Genomic DNA, 10,027 nt, shown 5'->3' with positions numbered 1-10,027 from the left:
ACTCGAACCGTGTATTGGTGCTTCCATATTTTCATCTAATAAAATGGGTTATGGAACACGCTTTTGTAAGTGGCATTCTGTCGGATGCTGACACGTGGCTCTACTCTTACCGTAGGATGGAGGGTTTCATATTGGTGATATAAATATGAACTTAACTCTTCGTTTGCCAACAACTATTCATTTTGGTGACTTTTCGAGTGAGGCTTCGAGAGAGTTCTTCTGTTTTCTCTCATCTGAGGGTTTTCTGCTTCCCTATTTTGTAATCGATCGTCTTATTCAATTAGGGTTGAAGGTTTTAACCACTGAATACGTGTATATTCTTGAGTGATACTTAGTGTCCTCATGTGTTGGGGTTAGGGTTTGTGGTCTGTTGATTCGAAGAGGATCTCAAGCAGATCTGTGATTCCCGTTTAAGAGATAAGTCTCTTTTCTGTGTATTCTACTGGTTGATGAATTTTGTAACCTTCGATTGCCTGTTTTTGGGGCTTTAGTGCAACCGAGCAATATCTACTTTGATTGGATGCTCAACAGGGGATTAGGTATTTGACACTGAACCTCTGGGACTTTGGTCGAAAAATCTTGTTGTGTTCTTTATTTTTGCAAGTTTAATTTCTGTTTTTGGATCAATTGAATCTTGCAACTTATTGTGTGGGCTTTTTGGCCCCTTTCAAAGAAATCTTCAGATTAGAGGAGATTCTTTTATATTTCCCATTCTCCTTTTGACCTTGTGAATTAAGTCGAGCTTCATTCTGTAAAAACTTATTTAATCGGTACATGAAATTTTCAATTCAAATACCAACAAATGTCTATTACTGTCATATTTTATCTAAAAATTATAATTCATGATACTAATATAATCACGTATGTCACTCAGAATCAAGTTCGCTCTTAACTTTCAGTTTCAAACAGAATCAAGTTCACTCTAAACTTTCATTTTCAAACATGCTGTTACTTACATGTGTAGCATTTCATACTCATAAATTACAAAACTTATCATTTGTAGATGAGGTAAAGTAGATTTAAAAATGATGGTTTGTGCGAAAGTGACTTTTTGAAAAAAAAAAAAAAAAAAAAAAAAAAACTTAAGAAAATCATTCTCAACTAAATCAAGTTGTTATAACCATGTCAAATACTCAATGATAGTAGTGAAATGATAACTTAATTATCAATTAAGATACCTTTGGTTGTCTGACTATCATTTCGAACTAAGAAACAGGATGAATGAATGGAGAATGAAGCAACAACCGAGTAGAATAAAGATATATTATCCTTGCTTGTTGATTCCCTACCAAAGCGTCGACACCTCACTTCTTCATAATGGCGAATAGCAAGACATTATTTCAAACATGATATCACTTGTAGTATACTTTGTTATGTCTTCTTACTTGCTAACAAAAGTCAGACATCTACATTTTGATGAAGAGAGCCAACCAGAGACGACGTATCTCAACTCACAACATATAGTCACTTATTTCTTCATATCTACCATGTAGTTTACAAGTATCATTCAATAAATAATTACAAGACCACAATTTTACATTTAGACATCTATGTTTGACTTACCTCCAAATCTTATCCAACCTGGTTTAGGACTCGGACTGGTCGTTAACCCGAGGCCAAATACAATAATTTGATTAAAATGCAGGTGACTCGATCAAAATCAGGTTTGACTGAATTAACCGACGATTTTTATATTGAACCATCAGCCTGGTTGATCGCTTTAACCATTTTTCAAAATTATTCTCAAAATTTTTAAAACCAAGATTTGAACCTTGGACTCCAAAGTTAGATGAAGACCATCTAGCCATTGGAACATATTTTGTGCAACAATTTATAGGTGTATCTCATGAATCATTTATTCATTTATTATTATTTTTTAAATATTTTGAAAATAATGTTAGGCCAACATTTTAATTTATTTTATAGACTTGTTCTGTATGAAAAGAGTAATTTTAATTAAAATGAATTGAATATGTAACAAAATAATTTAAAAATATATAACAATTAACAATAAAATAATTTTAAAACTTTAAATTTTGTATTAGAAAATATCGTATTTAAAAAAATATATTATTTTATTTTTACGCATTGACCTACCGATCTGACCAGTAACCGAATACCCAGCACCTTGATCGAGTCAATGCCCGAGTCAAGATTAATATGCATGACACTATTTTGCTATCTCGGTGTCAAATTTGTGCCCTCCGTCAGCAAAAAAATTCAGGGCGCCCAAAGTTTCCTTCAATTTCAAAGAAATGTACACGAACGAACCCAAACCTTATGTTTCTCAATAATATGACATCAATGGCCTAACAGCGAAAAGATTAAATAACCTCCAGTATGCGGAGACAAATTCGTTCTGTGGTTCTACTTGTTTTGGTGCCACTAAATAACTACAGGGGTAGAGACGGTCAACCATGAAACCACAAAAAATAAATCAATTAATAACTATAATGATAGACATTCTACTCTGTCTGGAACACTTCTAGGCATTGGAAGTGCAGTAACGTATCTCTGAGGGAAAGTTTTCTGAGTATTCGCCATGACATCGCTCACCAATGCTGTCTCTGTACTATTAGTTTGTCCCCGACCATGGAACTTAGCAAATCTATTGATGACAGAAAACTTCTCCAGATCTTGACATTCGACTTGCAGGTCCACTATTGATGAACTATTATCCAGTCTGTATCATGACAAAACAGCATTTAAAACAACAAATAGTACACAAATAGAATAAGATACATCATATTCTGCTATCTTCGACATAACTGCAAACCAGAAAATGAGTTTTTTCAGCATTATGAGAACAGTTGGAAATATCTTTTCTTTAAGGACGTGTTTGCCAACTGATTCTCTGAATATCCATGCTTCTTAACATGGCTCTCAGAGACACTTTATTTCCACAAGCTAATACGATGTGTAGAATTAAAAAAATGCGATGTGCCAAATTTTTTGTATCAAATACTCTAATCCAAATAATAGATCAATCCAGACATGGAAATAGCAAATCCAGATTCCATTCTGTAGTCATTTCCAATTCAGTTTCCAACATTTTGTTTCCACTAGAATCAGTTCCTGCTAACCAAATACTGTCCTCCAGTAACAGTATGAAGTTCTAGAAGACAATATAAGTATAATCCTCTAAGTATGACTGGTTTCTCAGATCTACATGCACATCCCATGTCAATTACATACTCTATGAAGATTCTCTAAAGCTACTTTCTATATATACCAGATAGGCGGTCTTATTCTTCAGACATCTATTTTCCAGTTACTTTGAAAGTAGTAAGGCCATGAAATAAACAAAATTGTGGGCAGCCCATCTGTGAAGAATTCTCCATTTTAATGCAGAAGGTACGACTATACTAAGTTTTAAACTATAGACTCGATAGGCATACATATTCGTCTGTTCTGAACTTTAAACCAGATATGCATATTAGAAAAATTTCGTCTGAGATACTATAGTTTTTTTGTAAGTTATAAAATTGAACTTTTCCAAGTCATTGCAAAATGTTTATATCAAATATTATTCAAACTGATACATGTAGTGCTTGAGTTTCTTAAACAAGNTGAACTTTTCCAAGTCATTGCAAAATGTTTATATCAAATATTATTCAAACTGATACATGTAGTGCTTGAGTTTCTTAAACAAGGAGAAATTTGCAATTTATGACATCTAGAATAAGCTTAGTACAGAAGCAGGGATGCAGTTCCATAATGTTAAACAGGACTCATTTCTCTAACCCTACACCTAAATACTGAAGGTTGAACACAATATCCAGTTATTTACCTCTAAATATTACACATTTAATGATACTTTCCTACTTACATGGGTCAACTCAACCCAACAGAGCCTTATCCTGTACTCATCTAGAGTTGGTACATGGATCCTCATTTTTCACCATATCAAGGGTTTAGGGTTCCTACTTCCATGGCTCATTAGAAACTAAGATTTATGTTAACAATTTAAGATTTGGATAAAATCGCAAAGTTATATGCCCCAACATTGCTGGAACAAAAGAGTGAGACAGATGAAAAGATTTACCGTAAGAATTCGTTTTCTAGCTTCCTCATTCTATCCATCAATTCTTCAATAACTTCTGCAAAATGCTTGTCACCATTCCTGCTTGATGGTGTGCCGTCAGCAGCAACCCTACAACATAATTTACAAATTGAGCTTGTCACTCAAAAAAAAAAAAAGGAAAAAAAAAATTCCTATACAACTATGACAAATTCCAAAAGATCACATTTTTGATATTTGTGTAGCTCTTACAAGTTTATTCCATTACAATCCATATTCGAACTACTTGAGCAAGAAACTGCACAGCATGCATCGCATAGTGCCATCCTGGAGACGAAGTATGCCACACTTTTATAATTTGAACTGGCATCAGCAGAGAATATTGCTGCGCATGGAGGGCGAAATAGTTGTTGCATAAGCTGTGTTGTCAAGATCAGCCTTCTTTTTGATATATGCATTGGTGGTCCATCTTCAATGAATTCAACATCATCTTTAACCTAACACCAGAAAAGAAGATTGAATACAGCAAACCCTGAAAATTGAAGTTCTGGAACAAGGAAGAGCACAGCTAGCAACCCCATTATACCTTTTCAATTAGATGATTTGCTGCTTTTGCCCATTCTACTTCTGCTAAACTGCAAGCAGTAAAATTCACGACAATAGAAACAAAATGTTACAGTGAGTTAGAGAGAGATCTTGAAAGCCACAAGAATCACATTCATGATAAGAAGAGACAACAGTAAAAGAAAAATGATTAAACAAGGATAAAACAGAAAACTGCTAGTTATCGCAACCACCTGTGAATCTGAAGATTTTGTGAACGCTGTGATATTTCTTTGTGCCAAGGGTGAAGTTCGGAAGTAGCACTCTTCCGCTTCTTGTGCCCAGTTGCGACTGTGAATGCAGAATTTTGGATGCCATCAACTCCACCTGTATCAACAGTGGCATTAGTGCCGTGCTCCATCAGACCATGTGCATGAAAATTACTGGAAGACTTCCAAAGAGTACATGGTGGTTCTGCAGTTCTTAAAGGGATGACTTTGTGGGGCATTAGCCCATTTTTAAAAGTTCCATACTGATTGAACCAGAATGGAGCCATCTGAGGACTAACATGAGGTTGCTCAACATTAACAGAAGCTGTAGTATCACTAAGATAGTTGCTATGTGAAACATCTTGACCAAAACCAAGTTTTGTAGCTATATTTCCATGTTGAGAATATATGTTACTTTCACATAAGTCAGCTGGCACTCCAGAAGAAACTGCAGTATTAGAACCAAATGAATCTCCAATATGAGCATTGTGTTCATTTGACTGCCCCGTGTTCAAAGCTACTTGATGAACACTCGGACCATTATCTGGTCCTTTCACTCTTTTTGAGACCCTATTGTTTGGTCCAGTCTCTGCATCCTTCATGGACCACTTTTGATTTAGGGAGAAATTTTGATGAGAGAAGCTATTTGGTTTCAAAGATTGACCAAAGGCTTCAATATCCTTTTGTTTTGAAGCAGATTTTGCATGAGAATCATCAGACGGATTCTTGATGGAGGATACTTTTCCTAGTTGCTGACCAGAAGTTCCCTTCAACCTTTCCTCTTTCCCACTGATACCTTGAGAGTTTGTAGGAATTGCACCAAACTCAGATGGGAAACTACTTTCTTTTCTTGCATCATGATCACATTGAGCCAGGGGAATAGAGGAGCTTGATTCCACAATATTTGGCAGGGAAGACTGCAAAAAATTTGATGAAACATTGTGATATGGAACACCATAAGTATTTTTGAGTGTAGGAATTTTGGCCCACATATTACGCCCAATTTGAGCAGAAGCGCCATGCTGCGAAATGTCAGGCCTGAAAAGGGGCTGAGAAGCAGGCACGTGATCCTTGGCCGACATTGTTGCCGATGAACCTCTTTCTTGTGGATCATTAGTGCCAGATCGTTGTGATGTATCATTCAATGAAGCCAGATTATCATGTGGTGTACTGCCAGATACATCAGGTGAAAAGGCCTCAGCAGATCCATTTTGGATGGGGAGAGAAGCATTTTTATCAAAAGACAAGTCAATATGTTGAGATCTATGTCCACGCATCCTAGTTATATGTGGATTTTGAAGATGACTTCTTGAATGGGGAAAACTGGAATTGAGTACAGAAGAAAATTTTGAAGGAGATTCAGATTTGATATCTTCAAATTCAACCTGGGAATGTTCATTAGAAAAAGGAAATGATTGAACTGAGGGTGTAGTAGCCATCAGCTGGTCCTTCTCTCCAATTTCTCCAGCAGCGTGACTAGAATGCAAAGAGTTAAGTTGAGCATTCTGAGAAGACAATAAAAAGTCAGGTATCTGCATGCATTGAGATGGAGGACCAAGTTGTAATCCAAAACCTTGAGAAGCAGAAGACTTAGTATTTTGAAGGCGACCAACTATCCCATCCCAGTTTTCAGCTTCAGGCAGTTGAGATGGCTCATTGCGTTTTGAAGAATCAAACTGCATCACAATATTTTCCCTTGATTGATCCACCTTGTGAAGAAGATCAAGCATTGTTTGACTGGATAGAACAAATACAGTTCAAGAACAGAGAATACTGCAAGTATTCAACAAATATAAATGAATAATGAACTACCTAGATGGAGAAGCCTTGTTTGATGTGTGTGTATCAACAGATCCGCCATGGCCAGGCTGGTTCTCAATGGATGGCCCCTCATCAGGGCTTTTACTTTCTATTTGAAGATCAGAAGACTGCCCCTGTAATTAAAGAAATATGAAGAATTTTGGACTTACCAGAATAGGTGGGTACATATACGTTATTTAGCCCTCGTTTGGCCCCCATTAAATTCTATTTCATTTTTCTCTCTCCCATTTTCAACCACACAATCTTCCATTAAATAATATTACACGTAAACGGAAAATTTTTCCTTCTATTTCAACCACTCATTTTTCAGAAAAAACACTATTCTACCCATTTTCATTTCAAAAAATGGAGGCAAAAATGTCACAACTTACATTTTCCATTACTACAGAATTCTTCTGAATCTGATCCAGAAACTTTGACCGCTCCAACTCGTTATTCTGTGAGGTCATTTGCTGTACATGGGTAGGTTGCTTGAAACCGTAGGAAGGTTCAACATCCCCATCCAGGTTTCCCATGGGATGATACTGGAACTTGTGAGGACTGGAAACTTTTCGGCCATGCTCATTAATTGACTTTTGCTTCTCTGTAGCCAGAGATCGAGAATCACTAGCACCTGACATCCCATGTCCCCTGAAACCAGTAGAAGTGCACAGAGATAAGTCTGACTGATGACTGTGATTTGAATTCTCCTTCAGATCATAATTCTTCATCTCATGTCTTTCAACTGCATCCTTATTGCCTTTCTTAACCTGGTGCAGCACTCTCCCCAAGCCATCACTCCCCTGGGATTTAACCACAGAGTTGGCATTCTTCCATTGATAACCTAAATAATTATTTTGAACAAATGGACTGGTTTCTTCACCAACCCTCGAGGTTACTGAGTTAGGTAATAAAGCAGCATCGTTCAAATTCAAGCATCCTTTACTTACTTGAGGACTTCCCACAAAAGATTTCATACTACCCAATTCAACAGTCGAACTAGGAGTAGGATTTAACTTCAATGAAGAATGCCTATGATCCACTTTTCCTTGTATTGGCCTTATTGGATTACTTTGAGAATTTAGTGACAACTTTCCAATCTCACGGTCATTTACCAACTTTCCAATCTCACGGACATTTGCCTCCTGATCTCCAATATGAGAGACAACTGCCGAAGCATTCCAACCATTTGGTTGTTGTCTAGATCTGCTGTGCTCATGTGCCAAAGGAGTAGAAATGCTCTTTGCATTTCTCTCTACATCAAGAGAAAGTTGTGAGGCATTCCTATTCCTCTGATTCCCTTCAGAGACTCTTTGTAATGAACTGTTATCCAACCACTTGCCTTCTTCCTCTGAAAGCACCAACCTTTGAGACGTCTCAGACTGCAGTTTTTGACCAGGTTCATCTTGAAACTTGGGTCCAAATTGATTGAATCCCATAAAATTCTGATAGTGATTGTTAGTATTGGTGCCATCACAAGGAGCAGCAGATCCGGAACCCATTGTAGAAGGCAGTCGCACATTGTCACCAGCCAAAGATGCCTCTAGTTTCCCACAGTTAATGTATAGAGAAGGGTGCTTGTTTGCTGAGGGGACTTCAGCACTGTTATAAACTAGACCACTCCACTCATCCTGCAACCCTATATCACTGCTACAAGTTTCTGCAGCAGCTGATTGCATAAGAGCACTCCAACTACCACTTTGAAGAGAAGGAACCCCATTCAATAACCCACCATTATCAAATAAATTACCAGTTTCTACACTCATATTATTGCTCTTGCCAAAGGCAGCCCATACATTATTGTCTGAACCAAACAAAATCTTTTGTTCCATGGGATCCAGGGAACCTTCATTCTGAGACGAAGCAATTTGCTTTGTTGATATTTCAGTCGAGGATTCCAGTGGAACAGAGAGCTCTTGCCTTCCCCAGAAGTCCTGCTGAAGTTTGTTTCTTTGCATAGGATTCACTTGTTGGAGGCTCTCCATATGTATCCCAGTATTTAGAGCTTGACAAGGTCCAAACATATTTTCATTCTGAAATCTCTGGCTAGATACCAATATCCTATCCTGTACACTAATCTGATCTTGCAAACCAGTATACTGGCCTGGAAGAGAATTACTATTGGCTGACATTTGCAGCATTGGAGATCTATCTGTTCCCATCTGTGAAAATTGGTTCACAGCTAGACCCCTTGAATTAGAAACAGGAACTCCATGAAGAGATTGATCAACCTGTTGAGGCACAAAATCCACTAAGCGTTGCATCCGGCCAAGATTTGGAGTAAAAGGTAGTCCACTGGAGGCATGGTGCAACCAGTTTGTATTACCATGGTCAACCATCCATTGATAATGTGACGGGTCAGAATCTGGATTGCCATCGTTCAGAGATGACTGGCTACCAGATGCCTGTTTAGCAAAAGCGGAATTCGGATTAAACAAATTCTGTTGCCTTAGATCTAGTTGCTGCTGTCTTTGAAGATCTTGCATTTTCTTGATAAAGGCTTGCTGTTGCGCTTTCTGCATGTCGTCAAGCCCAGATTGTTGATGCTGCAATGATTGCAGCTTGCTTGATTGTTGAAAACTCATCTGCTGCTCACCACCAAAAAGATCAAAACTAAAGGGAGATATTGCTTCTGAGCTAAATGAAATTTTTGCTTGGTGTTCAAGGCTTCTCTCTTTCTGGAATTCATGGATAGATAAGCCTCTCGTGGTAATTAGATGATGCTGATCAGAATCAGTTGCGAGAGAGAGAGCTTCACTAAGCCTCGTCTGGTGAACCTGATCTCCACACATATAGCCATTCAAATTTCGCCGTTTGCTTTGGTATTGGATTTTAGAAAAACTAGGACTCACAGTAGCTTGATCAAAATTCGAGCCATGTGAAGTGCGAAGAGCATAACTGCCTGTCCTATACCTCTATCTGCCCAAGGAAACATAAGGTAACGTCTTAGGCCCTATTTGAGCCCCATTATTCTCAAAATTCATTTTTTTTTTAAAAAAACTCATCTTCAACCACACATTCTTTCATAAAATAATTTTACATGTAAACCCAAAATTTTTTCCTATTTTTGACTACACATTCTCCAAAAAATCACTATTCCAAAATGCATTATCCCAAAAAATTGTGCACAAACAGGGGTTAGAAAAGAAGTTACACAAAAATCAAGTTAGGGGACTTAATGACAGGTGAAAAAGAAATTACATCAATGCTTTTCTTTCACTGAGATTAAAATAAAAAGAAACAAATCAATCTACACAAATATAACATAATATTTGAACTTGGGTTTCAAACAGCCAATTACCTGAGAGCTTTGAACCATAATTTTTTGAATCAGAATTTGCCAAATCAAATTTTCTCTGGCTGCCAGCCCAATAATTGTTGTGTAGCACAGGCC

At 37.3% G+C, this 10,027-nt stretch overlaps 1 pseudogene; it reads right to left on the bottom strand.

Moving 5' to 3' along the window:
* Window positions 1-2,219: 2,219 nt before the first annotated feature.
* The window catches only part of LOC111372019, a 24,710-nt pseudogene continuing 16,902 nt past the window's right edge, over window positions 2,220-10,027 (bottom strand).

The sequence above is a fragment of the Olea europaea genome, chromosome 23, assembly GCF_002742605.1.
Source record: "Olea europaea var. sylvestris chromosome 23, O_europaea_v1, whole genome shotgun sequence".
In the NCBI taxonomy this organism is placed as follows: domain Eukaryota; kingdom Viridiplantae; phylum Streptophyta; class Magnoliopsida; order Lamiales; family Oleaceae; genus Olea; species Olea europaea.
This window is presented reverse-complemented; position numbering and strand designations above follow the sequence as displayed.